This window comes from Panthera leo, chromosome F3 (assembly GCF_018350215.1).
Source record: "Panthera leo isolate Ple1 chromosome F3, P.leo_Ple1_pat1.1, whole genome shotgun sequence".
NCBI lineage: Eukaryota > Metazoa > Chordata > Mammalia > Carnivora > Felidae > Panthera > Panthera leo.
In genome coordinates, this window is record NC_056696.1 from 14,248,513 (window position 1) to 14,269,907 (window position 21,395).

At 42.5% G+C, this 21,395-nt stretch overlaps 1 protein-coding gene across 1 annotated transcript in view; it reads left to right on the forward strand.

The window, feature by feature from the left end:
- The first annotated feature begins 16,074 nt into the window (after positions 1-16,074).
- The window catches only part of PRRC2C (proline rich coiled-coil 2C), a 94,528-nt gene continuing 89,207 nt past the window's right edge, over positions 16,075-21,395 (forward strand). The window contains 1 exon segment of the mRNA XM_042926071.1: positions 16,075-16,303. The gene's annotated coding sequence lies outside the window, so the exon portion shown is untranslated.

The following is a 21,395-nucleotide window of genomic DNA, read 5'->3' on the forward strand; positions in this document are numbered from 1 at the left end:
GCAACTTCCCTCAAGGAGAAGGGCAGGGGTCTTATCATGCAGATTACTTCATCTTCCTTTGGTAGGGGCGGGGTGGGGAGAGAGCACACGTGATAGATTACCTCATTGGTTCTGACCAGAAAAATTCCAGACTGATGGTCTTAAAACTCCACCCCTGGAGAGCTTGAAACTGCAATTAAGTCTTGGTTTGCTGTCCTGAGGGCAAGTGACTTCACCTTGGGCCGCAGTTCTCTTCTTAATACCTCCATGTCAAAGCAGACACTAATCACAGGGATTTTGACATAGCTTGTAAAATGTTGGGCTCTAAGTAAAAACACAGTCAAAGCAACAGTGTTTTTCTTCTATTGGCATGAAGACCCTGCCATACACAGCAGGTACTCAGTAATATTTGATTGGTTTTAATGTTGGAACCAAACTTTTCCAACATAGCAACCATGAAATTCCTGATTATGGAAAATGCAAGGGATACGTATTCTTCCACATCCTGGAACTGAGTAGGAGAAATGCTTTTTCTTACACGTACCTTCCTTCTGCACTCAGTGCATTTTCTGCTGTACCAAATCTATACACTATTCAGGGTTCATGCTGAATTTGTGTTTGTGTGGGTGAAGACATCCAGCACCCCTCCTTTGCTCCCATTACCAACTTTTGGGGAGCCGGAGGACAGGCTACAGGGTGGGTGAGAATGGGCACATTTCTGGTAATGGGGGCATTTTCTAGATATTGATAGAAAGACACTGATCAATATGTTTACACAGCAAAGTGCTGACTCTTCTAGATAGTTAGCCTGCTTGGTAAGGAGGTCCTCCCTCTTCAGATAATTCTATTTCATCTTTTCCTGGCCTGGAATTTACGAGACCTAAGTAGAGTTTATTTTATCATGTATGCTTCTAAATTCCTACCAACTTGTATGCTGGCTCATTCTATCAGCCCACACGTTCCAGTACATCTTCAACCCCAACAATGGTAACATGAATAAAACAATGTCGCTGGACCCTTTCTGTGAACCCTTAGGCTAGATTGCAAGAGGGATGATATGGGCAAATAAATTCATATTACCCAGAACCAGAATCAAACCACCACCACCAACAACAACAAAACAAAACAAAAAAAAAACCCGGATGTTGTCAGTGCGCCCTCTTGCTCCACCATAGACCCCAACAGTTAAAACCAGAAATAGACTAGACTGCTTAACTCATGCTTAACTAACTAAAACCCTTTGTGCTTATTTCTTATCGCACTTTTCTTGAGGCATTGACGGAGATGTTTTGCAAGGCACAGAACATTCCAGCTGCCAGACTAGAAAAGCCCTGATAGCCACAGGAGGCCTAGAAGACCACACCCCACCATTCCCTCCCATTCCCTGAACGCATCCCAACCCCCACCGGTGAGCTCATGCTCTCTGCCTGCTCTCTCGCACGTACCCCCCTGAACTTCTCTGTCAAACCCTCAGATGTCCATCTTGCCCGTTAAGCCTTGAGCCTGCAGCCTCCCCCTGCTGCTGACCCCCGAAATAAATTTCTCCCATTCTCTTTCCCAAACCCTCATCTCTTGAGTTACTGGCTTCTCTTTGCGACAAGTTTGTTCAGCAAGTGTTGGCGAACCCAGCCAGGAGCTGTGCTTTCGATTCGTCCAGCCCCGTCGGGATTCTCCGGGATGGAGCCGTCGGCCCCCCGAAGCGCCCACGGGGTTCACGCGTTTCCTGAGTTAGCTGCCAAGATGGATTGTTTGGTAACAATGTGACCGGATTAAGTTTTCCTCATTAACTATGTCCCTCCCCCAGTCTTCTTTGCGAATAGAAACAGTGCCTTCAGGGGGTGCTTGGGTGGCTCAGTCGTTAAGTTCCACTTGGGCTGAGGTCATGATCTCGAGGGTCCGTGATGAGTTCGAGCCCCGCGACCGGCTCTGTGCTGACAGCGTGGAGCCTGCTTGGGATTCTCTCTCACTCCTTCTCTCTCCCTGCCCCTCCCCACTGGTGCTCATGCTCTCTCTTAAATAAGTTAAGTTAAAAAAGAAGAAGAAGAAGAAGAAGAAGAAGAAGAAGAAGAAGAAGAAGAAGAAGAAGAAACAGTGCCCTCACTATGTTTGCTTTCCCAGAACAGTGCGTGGGTATCACATCAAGAGTTTTTTGTTTGTTTGTTTAAGGGGGGAAGGGCAGAGAGAGAAAGAGAGATTGAGGATCTGAAGCAGGCTCTGTGCACAGATCCTGATGCAGGGCTTGAACCCACGAACCATGAGATCATGACCTGAGCCAAAGTCAGATGCTCAACTGACTGAGCCACCCAGGCACCCCCAAGAGTTTTTTTTTTTTTAAACACAGGTCCCCAGGACAATCCCAGACCTTTCTCAGAAACTCCAAGTGAAAAAAAAAAAAAAAAAAAGAACTCCAAATGAGGGGCGTCTGCATGACTCAGTCCGTTAAGCATCTGACTCTTGTTTGAGCTCAGGTCATGATCTCAAGGCTTCATGGGCTCAAACCCTTTGTCAGGCTCTACACTGATGGTGCAAAGCCTGCTTGAGATTCTCTCTCTCCCTGCCCTTCCCCCACTCACACTGTCTCTGTCTCTCTCAAAATAAAAAAAAAAAAACCCCAAGTGAGACCCAAGAATCTGTGTGTGTGTGTGTGTGTGTGTGTGTGTGTGTATCTTTTTTTTTTTTTTTTTTTTAAGTAGGCTGCATGCCCAACATGGAGCTTGAACTCATGACCCTGAGATCAAGAATCACATGCTCTATTAACTGAGCCAGCCAGGTGTCCCAAGAACCTATAATCTTAACAATCCCTCAGGAGTTTATTCTGTGGCCAGCAAGTGTGTAAGAATCATTGCCCAGAGTACCTAGAGGGGCAGTCCACATACAGTAGTTTCATATAATTGTTTGATGAATGAATGAATGAGTAAATGAGACCAAACTGGAAATTGGCAACTCTGTGAATTCTGACCCCACCCACCGTCTGTAGATCTCTGTATCTTTCATGTACCTTCTAAGGTCCAAACTGTGGAAATTGGCAACTCCATGAATTCTGACCCCTTCCACCGTCTACAGGTCTCTGTATCTTCCATGTACCTTGTAAGTATCTTGCATTGTCTGGCCTAGATAGATGGAGAGTCACTCTGATCTCAATCCAATTCCACCCTGTGAACACAGCAACAATCTCACTCAACTTTGAAACAGTGACAGTGATGAGAAAACTTTGCTTTATTTACCCCTTGACTTGTGAAGTAAGTAAACTAAAATCCTAAACCCCAGCTAGCTCCCAGAAATACCTCCTGGCATTCAATGTAACTACTTATCGGCTATCTACTATATACTTTACTTATGCCACACACACAAAATGATGACAAGGTTTGATACCTGCACTTGAATACTTCGCATTCAAAGTTGGAAAGACAAAAGAACGTGTCACACCCTGTGGTGGGAACTTCTCAACATCATCTTATTCATTCCTGAGAACAATTCTGTAAGAGGGGAAAGTATTATCTTTGTTTCACAGGTGAAGAAATTGAGGTTCACAGAGGTTAAATACCAGCTCGTGGTCGTATATTGGCTGTGTTTAGACTTGAACTTCCCTTTTGACTCCGGAATCCAATCTTTCGCTGCTAAACTACTACACAAAGTGCAAGTGGAGATTTCTAGCCATTCAATACCCACTCAAGAGGTATGTAATAAGAAAAAAAAAAGTAGGTAATAAACATCTACTATGCACCGGCATAGATGCATGCCACACATGGTCTCTGTCTTCACACAGCTTCCGGTTTAATTGGGAAAACAGACTTTAATAGTGAATGCAATGTATATTCTATAGGAAAACTGGAGGCTGTTTCACAGGAGGCTGGAACCGGGAATTTATCTTGGTCTACGGATTCAGCAGCAAATGAATCCTAAACTGAACAACTTCACTTCATACCTGCTTGATTTTGGGTGAGTCATAGTTCCTTACCTGCAAAATGAGGACAATAATACCAATTATAGGTTTTGTAAGGGTGAAGAGATACAATGTATACAAGGCATAGAACCTGACAAAAAGTAAGGATAACCATTTATTAGTAATTATTTAAAATATTCATTCACAGGGGCGCCTTGGTGGCTCAGTCGGTTGAACATCTGAGTTCAGCTCAGATCATGATCTCGCAGTTCGTGAGTTTGAGCCCCGCCCGCGTTGGGCTCTGTGCTGACAGCTAAGAGCCTGGAGCCTGCTTCAAATTCTGCATCTCCGTCTCTCTGTCCCTGCCCTGCTCGTGCCCTGTGTCTCTGTCTCTGTCTCTCTCTCTCTCAAAAATAAATATGCATTTAAAAAATTTTTTAATTAACACATAAATAAAATATTCATTCACAGTGAAGAATATGTAAAAGCAGGGGTAAAAACAGAGAAAAGAGTAGTAGAAGGAAAGGACAAAGCATGGGCAAAGGCCCTGAAGAAGAGGGGCAAGGCAACACAAAACTTGGTGAAAATCCAATCCTCCCTGGCTAGAAATAGAGGCCAGCCAGAGGAAGCTGGAAAGGTGAGTGGGGGATCAAACCAAGCCTTCAGAGAAAGATTTTTGTCTTTATTCAAAGGCAGTTGGGGCACCTGGATGGCTCAGTCGGTTAAGCGTCCTACTCTTGATTTCAGCCCAGGTCATGATCTCTTGGTTCGTGAGATGGAGCTTCGGGTCGGGCTCTGTGCTGCCAGCAAGGAACCTGCTTTAGATTCTCTGCCTCCCTCTCTCTCTGCCCCTCCTCCTCCTCCTCCTCTCTCTCTCTCTCTCAAAAACAAATAAACAATCAAAAAACATAAAATAAAATAAAATAAAATAAAATAAAATAAAATAATGCAGACTTATGATATATGACATGATGTTTACAAATAGCAAATACACGATTTGAGTAATGCATTAAGAATTGCTATTCCAGGGGCGCCTGGGTGGCTCCGTCGGTTGAGCGTCCGACTTCGCCTCAGGTCACGATCTCGCGGTCCGTGAGTTCGAGCCCCACGTCGGGCTCTGGGCTGATGGCTCAGAGCCTGGAGCCTGCTTCCGATTCTGTGTCTCCCTCTCTCTCTGCCCCTCCCCTGTTCATGCTCTGTCTCTCTCTGTCTCAAAAATAAATAAACGTTAAAAAAAAATTATAAAAAAAGAATTGCTATTCCAGGGGTGCCTGGGGGACTCAGTCAGTTGAGGGTCCAAATTCGGCTCAGGTCATGATCTCGCAGTTTGTGGGTTCAAGCCCTGTGTAAGACTCTGTGCTGAGAGCTCAGAGCCTGGAGCCTGCTTTGGATTCTGTGTCTCCCTCTCTCTCTTCCCCTACCCTGCTTGAGCTCTCTCTCTCTCTCTCTCAAAAATAAATAAACATTAAAAAAATATTTAAAAAGAATTGCTATTCCAGGGGTGCCTGAGCAGCTCAGTAGGTTAAGTGTCAGACTCTTGACTTCAGCTCAGGTCATGATCTCACAGTTGTGAGATCTGAGCCCCACGTGGGACTCCTTGCTGGGTGTGGAGTCTGTTTAGGATTCTCTCTCTTCCTCTCCCTCTGCCCCTTCCTCACTCACACTCCCTCTCTCTCTCAAAAACTAAAAAAAGCTTTGAAAAAGAATTTTTATTCCAAAAAAGAAAAAAATTCCTATTCCATTTATTTTCTGTGATCCACTTAGAAAAAGGTGAACTCTTCCCTGTCACTAGGTCACTTCTGTGACCTAATAAACTTCTATGCAATGCTTACTTCTAAGATTGATGCCAATTCTTTTTTTTTTTTTTTTAAGGTTTATTCATTTTTCAGAGACAGAGAGAGACAGAGCGTGGGGGAGGGGGGCAGTGGTAGGAGGGGCAGAGAGAGAGGGAGACACAGAATCTGAAAGCAGGCTCCAGGCTCTGAGCTGTCAGCACAGAGCCTGAGGCAGGGCTTGAACTCACAGACTGTGAGATCACGACCTGAGCTGAACTCAACCGACTGAGCCACCCAGGTGCCCTTGATGCCAATTCTTTAAAAATTTTTTTACATTTATTTTTGAGAGACAGAGAGAGACAGACCACAAGTGGGGTAGGGGCAGAGAGAGAATGAGACACAGCACCCAAAGCAGGCTCCAGGCTCTGAGCTCTCAGCACAGAACCCGACGTGGGGCTGGAACCCACCAACCTTGAGATCATGACCCCAGCTGAAGTTGGCACCCAGGTGCCCCATTGATGCCAATCCTTTAAAGCCAAATTCCTTCTAGGGTGACTTGAGAAAATTTTTTTCTAGTATAAGATGATAATAGTTATGATTTGTTAACAATGCCTTTCTTCCTACTAAGCTCTGAAAACCTCAACTAGTACCGGGGTCTGGCTGATTGGCTCAGAGGTCACACTGCTAGAGAAGACGTAGCAGGCTGCAGCTCACTAAAGATATCTTTTTCCCCTGCTTCTGGGAAAAGCTTACCTTTTGCAACTTGGGGTGCTGAAAAAAATCATGATGCTGAGACCAAATTTTCTCTTATCCTTTGACCTTGGATAAAGCTCAAAATGCCAAGCTAATAACTAGAATTTATGTTTGCATGGTACTATGTAAGCTTCAGTGCTTTCCCATTATGTCCTCATTTCATAGCACTGATAAAATTAGATAAATAATTAATGCCTTGCTGAATTGTCAATTCAACTGGAATTTTAAGAACAGTGACTTAGCTCACTTTCTAAATCAGTACTCTAGCAACAGGGTGTCTTGCCATTGTTATTGATCTTGTACCAACGCGTAGTATTGGTTCATGCTTGTTCTTTTTGTGGTTTTTAAAGAATCACTTGAAATCACCCTCTGCCCGAGTAGAGATTCCACCAGCACCGGTCACGGAGTACGGTGCTCCATGTGAAAGAGCCTGGTCTAGTCAACAGCATCAGTCACCAAACCTCCGGGTCATAGAGCAAGTGATGAAGAGATAGAGACCTTAAATGAAAGGTCAGAGAGAACATGCAGTTTTCAGGCAACGTGGGAGACGGCAGAGTGGATGAGGGCATCAGCTTTGTTCGAAGTTAGACCTCAGTACAAACACCAGCTCTGCACTGATGGGCACCGTGAGCTCAAAGCAAGCCATTTCACCTCTTGGAACTTCAGGTTTATAATCTGTATTGCAGTTTGCCAGGTTACATGATGTGTGCAATGGAAAGGACTTAGCATGCAGCTGGCCCCCGTAAGCATTAGATAACTGGCAGCTGGAACAGGATAGAAAGGGTTAATGTACCCATGACAACCAGGTGAGCGCCACAACGATGATGTGTCCACTTGTTGTCAGGGGGCTCTTCAGGACTAACTACTGAGTTTTCTGCCGCTTCACGAACCCCCAGGATTAAAAGAATCTTCTCTGGTCTCAGACAAGGCTCCATTCCTGTTACTGGTCTCCAGTAAGGATATCTTCTCAGGCAGATAAGAGGGACCCAATGGAGATTTCAATGTGGAAGAAGCTTGGAATTAAGATCCTTGCGTCCACTTCCTTGTAGCTAGCAGAAGGTGACCAACTGTCCTGTTTGCCCCAGGCTGAGAAGTGTACTGGGTCATGGGATCTTCAGGACTAAAACCATGACAGTCTTGGGGCACATGGGTGGTCAGTTGGTTGAGCATCCGACTCTTGATTTTCGGCTCAGGTCATGATCTCACTGTTCGCGGGAGATCAAGCCCCACGTCAAATTCTGTGCTGACAGTGTGGAGCCTGCTTGGGATTCTCTTTCTCCCTTTCTCTCTGCCTCTCCCTAGCTTGTGTTCTCTGTCTCTCTCAAAATAAATAAAAAATTTAGAAATAAATAAATAAAACCATGACAGTTTCATGTAAACCGGAATGATCGATCGCCTACCCTGTCAGCATCTTCTCTAAGTTGGACAAGTGTCCTGGTTACACGTAGCCTAAAAGGTAGCACAATTTTATTAATCATTACAATGATTAAGACTTTTGAATTAAACGTTTCACATGGGCAATACTGACTGAAATGAAGAGAGGTTCATTTCACTGCAATATACCCAGCCTGTTAAGTACTTTAGGAAGCTTTTTCTCAATTCTTTCAATCACTGTTCCTCTTCTTTCTTCTTCCTATTATGACTGTTCCCTTAAGGTTAACTCCAATCCCTGGAGTATTGTACTATGAATTCCCACTTGAAGCAATCATCTCACTGAGACTCAGCAACTCAAATAATTCTGAAATCACCGTTTAATTAAACCCAGCAGAAATAAGAACGGAGAATACAAAGAAACAAACCCTGACCAAGGCATGGGTGGCAGATACTTTGTAACACACGGAAGTCTCTTTTCTGTAAGAAGCCTAAAAGTGAAGAATTACAATAGTCAAGATATGAAAGCAATCTAAGTGTCCATCGATAGATGAATGGAAAAGATGTGGGGGGGAGGGGTCTGCGTGTGTGTATACATACATACATACATACATACATACATACATACATATAATGGAATACTACTCGGCCATATAAAAAGAATGAAATCTTGCCATCCATGACACGGATAGACCTAGAGGGCATCAATGTTGAATGAAATGAGTCAGACACAGAAAGACAAATACCATGTGATTTAACTTACGCATGGAATCCACAAAACTAACAAACAACCAGAAACAGACTCATAAATAGAGAGAACAAAGTGGTGGTTGCCAGAGGGGAGGCGGGGTAGGGGGATGGGCAAAATAGATGAAGGGGATTAAGAGGTATAAACTTCCAGTTATAAAATAAGTAAATCAGGGGCACCTGGGTGGCTTGGTCGGTTAGGCATCCGACTTCGGCTCAGGTCATGATCTCACGGTCCGTGAGTTCGAGCCCCGAGTCAGGCTCTGTGCTGACAGCTCAGAGCCTGGAGCCTGTTTCGGATTCTGTGTCTCCCTCTCTCTCTGCCCCTCCCCTGTTCATGCTCTGTCTCTTTCTGTCTCAAAAATAAATAAACGTTAAAAAAAAATTTTTTTTAATAAATACAAATAAAATAAGTAAATCACTGTGATGAAAAGTACAGCATTAGGAATAGAATAAATAATATTGTAATACTTGTGTATGGTGACAGGTAGCAACTCCACTTATCAAGGTGAGCATTTCATAATATATACGAATGTTGAATACACCTGAAACTAATATAATATTGTGTGTGAAACTATGCGTCGATTAAAAATAAAGCAAACAAATACTTCGTCCCAGTGCTAACAAAGAAATGTGCTATCCATATCACTTCTCTTAATTACTATGGAGCAATAAAACATTTGAAACTGTGTGGTTTCATTTATACATTATAAACTTTGTTTAATGTCTATTTATTTTTGAGAGAGAGAGAGAGAGACACAGAGTGTGAGCAGAGGAGGGGCAGAGAGGGACACACAATTCCAAGCAGGCTCCAGGCTCTGAGCTGTCAGCACAGAACCCGGTGCGGGGCTTTAACTCACAAACCACAAGATCATGGTCTGAACCAAGTCGGACGCTTAACCAACCGAGCCACCTAGGCGCCCCTGGGAGCCCCTCATTTATACACTGTGTATACAATTGGTTGGGCAGGGGAAAAAAGTGACTTATACTTTGAGAAATGCTACAAGCAGCTGCCAGTGTTACAATTTTAGAGGTAATTATTGAGCACTGTATATCCATCAGCAAGATGTCAAGTTTCTATTTTCTGGGCTAACAAGTCAAGACATCCCCTATTCTCTATCTTCAGTTGCCCCCTGGCTACTTTCCTTTTTAACCTTTTCTGCTCTACATTCCCTAGACCCACCCTCTTTCCCGTTTGTCTCTAGATTCTTGTCCCTTATCATTACTCACTTCCTGACTTGGGTGAAATTCCAGCCTCAGGCAAAACTGTGAGCCAGGCAGGTCTGTTCTCTCCATCTCCTTTCACTTTCCCTCCCTTCTTCCCTGTGCTCCCAAATATTGTTCTGTGTTCGTTAACAACACTATACCTTCCTGACGGGTCCACTGCTCCAAGAATTTAGTTTCTTCTCTTAGCTAAGAAAAATCTGGGGAAATTTCAGGCGGACAGCATGTTCCAGTTAATTCAAATTTCATTAACAAAGGACTTGTGATAAATGAATAACACTTTTAACCAGATTGTACTTTTATTCCATTATAAGAAGGGTTGGTTGAGCCAATTAATAATAATAAAAGACTGATAGGGGCGCCCGTCTGGCTCAGTCTTTAGAGCATGCAACTCTTGATCTTGGGATCATGAGTTTGAGCCCCATGTTGGGTGTAGAGATTACTAAAAAAAAAAAAAAAAAAAAGTAAATTAAAAAAAAATAGACTGGGGTGCTTGGTTAGTTCAGTTGGTTGAGCATCTGACTTGATTTAGGCTCAGGTTGTGGTCTGAGTGTTATGAGATCGAGCCTTGTGTCAGGCTCCACAATGAGCATGGAGCCTGATTAAGATTCTCTCTCTCTCTCTCTCTCTCTCTCTCTCTTTCTCTCTCTTTCTCTCTCTCTTTTTTCCCTCTCCCTTTGCCCCACTCCCCTCAAAAAATAGACTGATAACAAAACAAATATATTTATTCCACTTTACATTTAATGCAATATTTTATATATGACATATATACTATATTTAGCATATAACCTTTTACAAGTTGACAAAAGGTAATTTTTTGAGGCACTGGCAATATTTTTCTTTACTAACAAAGTTCAATATCTATTGAAGTTAAAAAAATGAGATTACGTTACTATAGCTTTCATTACATCAGGATTATAATGTTTCACAGTTTTACTAGATGATATGCTGGACCATTGGTGAAAAGAAACCAAAATTGTCATGTGCACGCAAAACTTTAGGAAACACTACTACTAATAAAGCATGATATGGTCATTGATTCTTTTATTTTTTACCAAACATCTCATAAATCTTCAGTGCCTCTAGGTTTATAGAATCAATCTCAGTGACAAGGGTAGAAACTCAATAAAAACATTAGCAAATAAGACTTGGGCAATCACAAAGGAAATAGGTCACATTGTTTGGACAATTTGTTTTCAGTAAGAAACAGTTTGCTTGGTTGCATACCATCAATTGGCAATTTGATCATGTAGCCCCCAAATTAATTTTTACAAATCAAAACTGGAAATTAAATGACAAGTTTTCATTCAGTCTGTCATGAGAACATTTCCATTATGACAAATTTACCTATGCTGAAGGGGCATTAGGAGAGATGCGAATAATTCAAAACAAAGTACATTAAAAATTTTTTTGATGTTTATTTTTGAGAGAGAGAGAGAGAGAGACAGAACGTGAGCAGGGGAAGGGGCAGAGAGAGGGTGACCCAGAATCTGAAGAAGGCTCCAGGCTCTGAGCCTTCAGCACAGAGCCCAATGTGGGGCTCGAACTCATGAACTGTGAGATCATGACCTGAACCAAAGTCGGACACTTAACCAACTGAGCCACCCAGGCACTCCCAAAACAAAACACATTTTAAAAGAATATTATTTGGCTTTGGACATTGTACCAATACCTAGAGATTTCAGTCAGATTTTCCCCAAGATATTGGAAGTAAGAGACAGAAGACAGAAGACTCTTCCCCAAGATATTGGAAGTAAGAAACAGAAGACGGGAGAGACAGAAGAGACTGAGAGCTAAACTTTAAGATGACACACAATGGAGAAGACCAGAAGTAAGCAAAGTCACCTTTAAAACACAAACTGGCCTGACCTGACTGTAACTTGATTTTTATTGAAAGAATATTGCTAAGAGGTTTGAGTAGCCATTGAAACAGAGAAAGAAGCATCCAAGGCACTTCAGGGCCAGTGCCCATCCAAGTGCTGTCAAGGAGAGAAGCAGCTCAAATCAATAGCATGCCAGGATGTCCCTACTGTATTGGAGATCAATGTAGAAAGTTGCAACCATTGGAAATTAAGTATTTCCATCTTTGGGACAAAATCATCCTGTCATGCAGATAGGTGAATCAAGAATAATCTATACGCATAACCCTACTTGTTCTGAATCTGTGCCCATCAAGCAGCCTTCTGATTGATAACGCCTTAGGTTTCCTGAGTAGGTTTGTCTACATAGAAAATTCACTGGCTTTGCAGTCTTGAGTCTTCAGGTATATACATTGAAAATTAGTAAATTAATATTCTGGATCTAGGTATCATTCTCATGACCTTGGTTAATGTAAATTCATCTGATGGCTGAAGCTGTTTTATGTTGCTGAAGAAATGTATTTCTGAGACTAAAGTACTCTAGGCCGGATCCTGGAGGGTTGGGAAAAATTCACCGAGGTAAGGCTTCCCTGTCCTCTTGGGGACAGTCAGTAGGCCTTCCCCCAGCAATGAGCATATTATCAGCCAAACTTTTCCATTTCAAAGGACCGTTGATATCAATGGACAGGTGGGTGTGCTTGTGATTTACCTCTGTTTATTATTTTATTCTAACATTGTTACAGTGACAATTCCTTGACCATATTGGTGGGGAAGACAGCTCAGACCAGGAGAAGTGGCAGGGAATTTTTGAATTTAAAATATACCATATGTAATTCATAAAGTGGACACAAGTTTCCATTTGCCACACACCCACTATATGTTCATATTCAATATGATCACTTCTCTACATCATACTTGCCTAGTCAAACCCAGCATTGGCGAATCTATTTTCTCAGTAGCTATACCAAAGAGCGGAACAGAGAATTCTGATTCTCTCTCTTCCTGTCTCTCTGCCCCTCCCCCGCTCGCTCTCTCTGTCTCAGAATGGGTAAATAAACTTAAAAACTTTTTTTCTTAATGTCTCTTTTTACTCCACATTCCCTCCAGTAGTAGTTGTTTTTCTGTTATGGCGAAGTTCAAGTTCTGGAAATAATTGTTTATCCGTAGTCTCCACTCTCTCAGCATCTGTGTCCTTTCCAGCTCACTATCTTAGGACTTTCTGGCCTCATTAACTCCACCAAAACTTCTTGTAAAAGATACCAGTAACCTCCATGTTGCCAAACCCAGTGGATACTTCTGGCTCCTTCTTCCTATGAGTTGACTTCTCAGCAGCATTTAACATATGTGAGTGCTCACGCCATCTTGTAATCCTCTCCTCTCTTGGCTTCTGTGACATCATCATCTTCAGGTTTTCCAGTTCTCTGGCTTCTCCCCAGTTTTCTTTTCTAAGTTCTCCGCCTCCACCTGACCTTTACATATTGCTGTTCCTTAGAGCTGGTCATTTTTCCTTCTTTCCCTACTCTCTCCCTAGGGGATCTGGCTTGCTTCCACCACTTTAAACACATGTCTATGAAATACATGTGTACACGTATGAAACCCACGTCTGTGAGACTCAACTCTCTCTCTCTGATGCTGACTTCCCCCCTGAGCTCTCTAGATATGCGTGTCAACTGCATATTTGATCCACAGTTGGACATTACATGGACACCTCAAATTTAATATGTCCAAAATTTAATCTTTCCCAATCTTTCTTTCTCTTTCTTTCTTTCCTTTTCTTTCTTTCTTTTTCTTTCTTTCTTTCTTTCTTTCTTTCTTTCTTTCTTTCTTTCTTTAATGTTTATTCATGTTTGAGTGTGAGAGAGTGAGAGTGACAGAGGGGCAGAGAGAGAGGGATACACAGAATCCAAAGCAGGCTCCGAGCTCCAAGCTGTCAGCACAGATCCCAATGCGGGGCCTGAACTCATGAACTGTGAGATCATGACCTGAGCTGAAGTTGGACGCTTAACCGATTGAGCCACTCAGGTGCCCCTTTCCAATTTTTCTTTTTAAATTTTAAAAAATTTATTTATTTGTTTGTTTATTTATTTATTTTGAACGAGAGAGAGAGAGAGAGCATGTGTGTGCATATGTGCATGTGCATGCACTCATACATGCGAGCAGGGGAGGGGCAGAGAGAGAGGGAGACAATCTCTGGGATCAAGCTCCACCTGGAGCCTGATTTGGGGCTCCAACCCACAAACCGTGAGATCCTGACCTGAACTGAAATTAAGAGTCGAACACTTAACTGACTGAGCTACCTGGGCTCAGCCCCAGTTTTTCTTTTTAATATTGCTCTACCAGCCAAATGGTTTTCCTCCCCTCTTCCAACACCATAATCTCTATAAATGCTGCTGTCATTCACCCAGTTGCTCAAGCCATCAATCTGTTGTCATTGATTCTTTTCTTCTTTCCCTACATGGAGAAGTGATCGTTTCCCACAAGCGAGTATATTTTTGCTCCAAAATATGTGCCAAATCTGTCTACTTCTCTCCAAGTTCACAGCCTCCATCTTAGTCCAGACCACTGTCATTCTTCGCCACTGTAATTACTTCATTACTAACTAGTAGAGCTCCTTGCTTCCCTTCTTGCCTCCCCACAATCTGTTTTTCACACTCTTCATTCAGCAGTTACTGGTGATCTCCTTAAAATGTAAAATCAGATCCTGTGGCTCCTTTTCTTAAAACCTTCAAATGGCTTTTCACTGCTCCTAGGTGACATTCTTTCTGAACTCCCTAACCTAGCTTCCTCTGAATCTGGCTTTCGACTCTCCGTCCAGTCTCATCTTGTTTGTGTCACTCTCTTAACTAAGTTCCAGACACACGCCTCTCCTAGTTTCTAGAACATTCCAAACTCTTTCCCAGATCAGGGCATTTGCAATTGCAGTTCACTTGGTCCAGAGCACTTTTCCATCTACTCTTTGCATTACTGCTTCTTCTTGTCATTCAGGTCCCAGTTTCAGTGGCCCCTTTTCAGAAAAGTACTCGGGGACCACACTTTCTAAAATAAATTCCCCCTGCCCTTCTTCCTGGTTATTCTTTATCTTGATATCTTGTTTGTTTCTTTTGTTGTACATATCCAAACCTATTATTTGATTTGATCTGTATCACTAGACTGTTGCCTAGGACCAAGGTCTTTTTATTTTTATTTTTTATTTTTTTTAAGTAGGCTTCATGTCCAGCAAGGAGCCCACACAGGGCTTGAACTCACCACACTGAGATCAAGACCTGAGCTGAGATCAAGAATCGGTCGCTTAACCCACCGAGCCACCCAGGTGCCCCAGGGCCAATGTCTTAATTGTTCTATACCTTTATATCCCAGTACCTAGCATAGACAGTAGGTGCTCAATACATATTTGGTGAGTAAATAACACAAACTTGAGAAGCAGGTATTTTTATTTTTTGTGGAAGAAATTTTTTTTTAATTTTTAAAACATTTTATTGTGTTTTTTAATTGAAGTATAGTTGACATAGATAGAAGTAGGTATTACCTCCATTTTACACATGAGAAAACTGAATCAAAGAGATATTAAGTAACTTACCCATATGACATAGCACTTAGCAAAACATGTTTTTGTTTTATTCTAAAACCTAAAAAAATATGTAATGCTTTATGAAACTTAAATTAACACAATACCATATACAGTTACACACACACTATATACACTATATGTGTGCACATATTTATCATTTGTGTCTCATAACAATATTATGACTCACAAAGTTTTCATTACACATTAAAACTGATTTGTGATGATAAAATATGGAAATTATAGAAAGGCATACATAAAATCTTTTTTAAAAATCTGAATGCCCTAAGAAAACTATTGTTCACATTACCATTATTAACATCCAGAGTACATTTTTTATTCTTTTCAATGAATATGTGTATGTGTGTGTGTTTCTAGCATAGTTACGGCATAAATATATTAGGGCATAAGCATTTCCCTGATCATTAAGTATTAATCTGAATTTAATGGCTTCAGAATAGTCCATTATATGGATGTATCATAATGCATTTATTTATCTCTTGTCAACGGACAGCTTTTGGTATTATGAATACTGTGTACTCATATTTCTGGAAAATATCAAGATACTGTCGAACACCAAGGTTAAAGATTATGCATAACGTACTGTTGATACGTAGCGCCAGACTGTCGGTTGAACCAATTCACACACCCATCCACCACTTACAAGAGTGCTGCCTTCCCTGAGGCCTATCAGTGTACAATCGTGGCCTCTTCCAGAATTCCTGGAGAGAGCTCCTGCAAATCCTTACCCCGCGGCGGGAACCCCGATTGCAGGAACTCCCTCCTTCCAGCAGGAGGCGCCGTCGCCTTCCGCCGGGGTTGGGCCGCCACGGAGGCCTCACGTGATCGGGCCGTCTCTGCGCCGGAGGGCGGCCTTGCGGAGATGTGCCTTACGTACGCCGCGGCATGACGTAGTACGTAGGGGCTGGCTAGCCGCCATCTTGCTTCTTTTTCTCGCTCGCTCTCTCCCTCTCGGGAAGCAGCGAAAGTGCTTTGGCGGTTTGTCCACCCGCAGCTTCGGCTTCCCCGGTCGGGTGGTCCTTCCATCCCCCCCACCCCTCGCCTCCCCTTCCCCTTCCCTCGATCAGAGCGCGGCAGAGACTCTCGAAGTGCGCAGACACACTCCGCTTGACACTCGCCCTGGCCGGTAAGGAAAGCGAGGGCGTAGGAGCTGTGATCAAAGCGGGCCCCATCGGGGTGGGCTGGCGGGGGGCCGCCTGGGGCGTGGGAGCGCACCCCGGCCCTGGCGGGCAGAGACTGGGGAGCCGCTGGGAGACGGCCTTGGGTCGAGCCATCCCCCGCTTTCTCTTTGGTTCTCATCATGTCTGTGTCTGGGGGAAGTCTCGGCCTCCTGGTCGGGGAGCGGGAAACCGGAGTCAGACCCGCCCCATGTGGTCTGCAGCGGGAGTTCCGGAGCCGTCGGTCTCTCTCCCACCCGGTCCCCGCTCAGGCCCCGCGGGGGGATTAGTCGCATAGCCGGCTAAACGAAGGGGGTTCCCGTCCTTGGGATAATGGCTTTTTTCCTAATGTGTGGGAAGCGTCCCCCAGACAGCTCAAGGGCTCATCTGGGGCCTTTACTGCCTACTTCTTTTCCGTGTGTAGTTAGGGTGGAATTTGCAGCGAGCACTGTGTGAGAGAGACCGGGCTAAAGACCTGACTCGGTGAGAGGCGCTTGGGGGAATCTGGACCAACCCTACTTCCGCTAGGGACGTGCAGCCCCAACTCCAGACGACGGTTTGGTAGTCATTTCGTTCCCCAGGCCTCGCCATCCCCTGACCTGCGTAGTGAATCCCACTCTGCAGCTCTCTCTCTTTGAGATAGCGTTACTGTTATTGGTGTTACGGTAAAGGCCCCACTTCAGGACTTGCAGAAAAGGGCATGGGGACCAATGGGAACACTGATAAATTGTTCCTTTGCCCGAGAGGAATGCGTCTAGTTCCTTTAAAGGGATGCATATTTGTTTTGACTTGATTTGAGATTTGTTTGAGATTTCCAACATGCCTGATGTTTGCTGGCTCCCGAAGCCGCCCGGATTTCTGCATTGGCTGCTCTTCAGCGTAGGCTCGTAGATTCATACCTCGCTAGGGGCCTTGGAATTGTACGGTAGGCGGCTGTGCTGGAAGGTTTTCCTTTGGAATGCACCAGAAAAATCAGGATTCTTCATCCAGTGCTTGATAGCTTCCTCCTGCAAATAAACACGATGGCGTGATACTTAAGCGCCCACCGAGCCTAACTCCAGCATTTGTTAAAAAGTAGATTTAACCTCCTCTGGTGGTGATTAAGATGCTACTCCGACTGGAGCCATTTTTAGGTGTGTGTCAGATGCACTGCAGCATCGTTTCTGGCCCACCTCAAATGCATTGATCCTCTAAGAAAATTAGGAATGGATTGACTTTGAATTTTGTCTTTGGCGTGTGGTCAAATAATAATTTGATTTTTTATAGTGGGCTTGTCAGAATGCAGGCTTTTTACTTGTATATTTTGGTTTGGTGAGCTTACATATGTGGCTGTTTTCCCTCCACCATTAGTTGACCTTTTACTGTGTCTGAGCACAGTAACGAGCTCTTTACGTACATTATCTTTTCTCATCTTACAGCCGGTACTTGAGGGAGGTGCTCTTATTATCATCCCCATTTTACAGATGAGATAAAATCAGAGATATTAATGTGACCAAGGTCACAGGCAGTTACCGTGTTGCGGTAGAGATTCAAACGCAGACTGTCTAAATCGAAAGGGGATGCTGTAAGGCCATCAAACTGCCTCCCTGTTTCTTGTAATTTTAGGAACTGTGGTAACTGAAGATGTAGCATTGTTAACCTAGTTTTTTCTTTTGCTTGATTTCAGTATAGAAACATTGTTGCACACAATGGTGAAAGTGTTGCAAGGTTAAAAAAAATGGTTGTAACTACTTTGGGGATGGGATAGAAGCTAATTTTTCTCCCCTTTTCTAGTAGAGGCCAGTTGGTTAAAACCCTTGACTAGGTAGTATGACATAATCTTTAAATTTTGAGATCTGGCCTATACTGTTGGTAGAATATTTCCTCATCTGTAAAATGGAGGTGATGATAATAGTACTTCCCTCTAAGGTTTGCTGCAGGATTAACAAAGATCATGTGTGTAAAGGGCTTGTTACTGTGCTCAGGATACAGTAAAAGGCCAACTAATAGTAGACTGGCAGAATATTGCCATAAACAGTAAGTAAGCTGTATATTCTTAGAATGGAGTATATATTCTTTGCATATTTAAATAGTTTTTCTTTCTTTTTACACTTCCGTGCTAGATTTTGTTCTTAAAGATTTCTTCATGCTCTACAGTCAGTAACCCTGGGTTCAGTATGTTGAGCACAGCTGAAAATACAGAAGTTCTGACTCATTCCCTCCCTTACCCTTAATGCCACCCCACCACCCGTATTGGTAAAATGTCTTTGAAGATTATATTATATCCCCCTCTCCCTCCAAGTGGTTTCCTTTTGCCCCCCCCCCCACTTCAATTTGTAAGCCAGTTGAGTAACTTCTGTTTCAGATGCTGTTTATGCCAAATTTGTGTAAGACAAGGATTGATGATTGATAAAATGTTACACAAATTGGTACAAAAGCCTGTTCTTAACAGTGAAGGAGATCCAGAAGTTGTGTCTCACTGAGTTATGACTAACACACTTTCAGCAAAGTGAGAATCAGTTTATGAATAGGGTAACGCAATGATAGCTTATCTCCGTCTATGTTAACTGTTAACTGTTGTTTAGAAGCTTGAGAATTAATGTTAGTTTTCTGAGTCATAACATTTTAAATTTCTCAATAAAGCCTTTGATGCGTCAGTCAGGACATCTTTGTGGGTGAAAATATTCTCGAGAGGGTAACTTCAGTGTATTTTCTATAGTGTTTTTTCCCAGTCCCAGAAAGGTTAAATATAAACTGATCTTTTCACCAGTTACATTAGTCGTCATTTTGCTCTAGATTAACAGAATGCCAGTCATGTTTTAGGGCCTGTGTGTGTACATGTTTGCCGGCAAATCAGATCAAACAATTACTGAATTTCAACAGTTGTCTAGTTGGCAGACAAAAACTTTTATATGGTTAGTATACGTAGAGTCAACACAAGATAGCAATAAAATTATTACCGTCAATGTGATGTAATGTTCTCACCCCTAGGTGCTCTGCCTTAAGGGAGGATGGGATGTAGTTAACATTTGTGGAGCACATCTAGTATAAAAAAAACCACTTGGGTATTATTTACATAGCATATTATGTAGTCATTTTCTTTTTACCTGTGTTCCAATATTAGTGTGTTTTCCTTTACTAGACTGTTTCCATATCTTCCACACCTTGTATGGTGGTTGGCATATACCTAGGTTTTATTATTGAGTGAATGAGATTAGAAAATAGAAGACTAGACCCACCAACTAAGATTCAACTGACAGATATCTTAGTAGAGCAAAATAATACCCTGTCATACCCTCCCCCCACCCTGCCCACCTCTCCATGAGAATAGCATAAGATGCTTTCACATAGCTTATGTTTATGTACTGTGCGTTGTGAGATTTGTTTGCATCCGATTTTCCTTTCTAAAATTTAGATTGATTCAACAAACGTTAAAGATTCTTTTAATTTTGTAAGGCATAGTGAGTCAGAGGAATATGGCTTTTGGTTCCTACTGCCAAGATGCTCACAGTTTTAAGGATTAATGTTAAAAGTTGACATGTGATCTTTGGATTTATACCAGAAGATAAAAATAAAGACATACAAGCAGAAAAGGGAAATTTGGGGCAGAAAATCCATATATGAACATTGTCTATAATATAGATCAGGTGCCTAGTTGATTACAAGTGAAGGCATGATGGCCAAGAGAGATGAAGAATAATTGCAATTACTGGGGCGCCTGGGTGGCTCAGTCTGTTGAGCGTCCAACTTCAGCTCAGGTCATGATCTCACTGTTCGTGAGTTTGAGCCCCATGTTGGGCCCTGTGCAGACAGCTCAGAGCCTGGATGGAGCCTGCTTCAGATTCTGTGTCTACCTCTCTCTTTGCTCCTCCTCCACTTGCACTCTGTCTCTCTAAAAAAAAAAAAAAAAAACAAAAAACAAAATACTAAAAAAGAAATTAAAAAAAAAAAGAATAATTGCAATTATTGATATTTGTTGAGCACTTTCCATGCCAAGCACTGAGCTAAGGTAATTTTGTAGATTATCTTTTTCGATCTATACAGTAAGCCTAGGAGGTAGATTATTTTGTCCTTGTTACACAACTAGTAAACTGGGATTTAAAGAAGTTTAAGTAATTCTTTCAAAGTTACTTAGTTAGTATATGGGATTTGAATCATTGACCCAGAGCTTCCATACAACGTGTAACTTCCATACAACATGGATTCCCCAGTGGCCAGTATTTCCCAACCTTAAGACATTCATGTCTTTTAAGATCTTCAAACCTTCTATTTTAATATTTTCTTTAATTCAAGTTACTGTCTTTTAAATAAGTGAATTTATTTTTTTAGGTGCACTTATTTTGAGAGAAACAGAGAGTGAGCAGGGGAGGGGCTGAAAGAGAAGGGGACAGGATCCCAAGCAGGCTCTGTGCTGACAGCAGAGAGCCCAATGCGGGGCTCAGACTCACAAACTGAGATCATGACCTGAGCCGAAGTTGGATGCTCATCCAGCTGAGCCACTCAGGCACCCCTAAATAAGTGAATTTAAAAGAATATACATGATTACTTGGTGTTAGTTTTTTCCCCCTTCAACATGTTTCAAAATAAACATTTTTTAAAGTTTATTTTTATTTATTTTTAATGTTTATTTATTTATTTTGAGAACGAGAACAAGTGGGGAGCAGGGGAGGGGTGGAGAGAGAGAACCCCAAGCAGGCCCCACATTGAGCACGGAGCCCAACTCGGGTTGATTTCATGAACTGTGAGATCATGACATGAGCTGAAATCAAGAGGCAGATGCCTAACTGACTGAGCCACCCGGGTGCCCCCAAATAAACATAATTTTAAATATTCCTCTACGGACCATTTAAAATCATCTAATACACCATTAGTAGTCTTGTATTCCACTGTTTAGGACATAACCACAAAACTGAGCCTGGCTGGCTCAGTTGGTAGAGCTTGCAGTTCTTGATCGGGGTTGTGAGTTTGAGCCCCATGTTGGGTGTAGAGAATACTTAAAAATCTTAAAAAAAACAAAAACAAAAACAAAAAAAAAAAACAAGAAATGAATGCTGGATAGGATTAGGCAACAATTAGAATTAA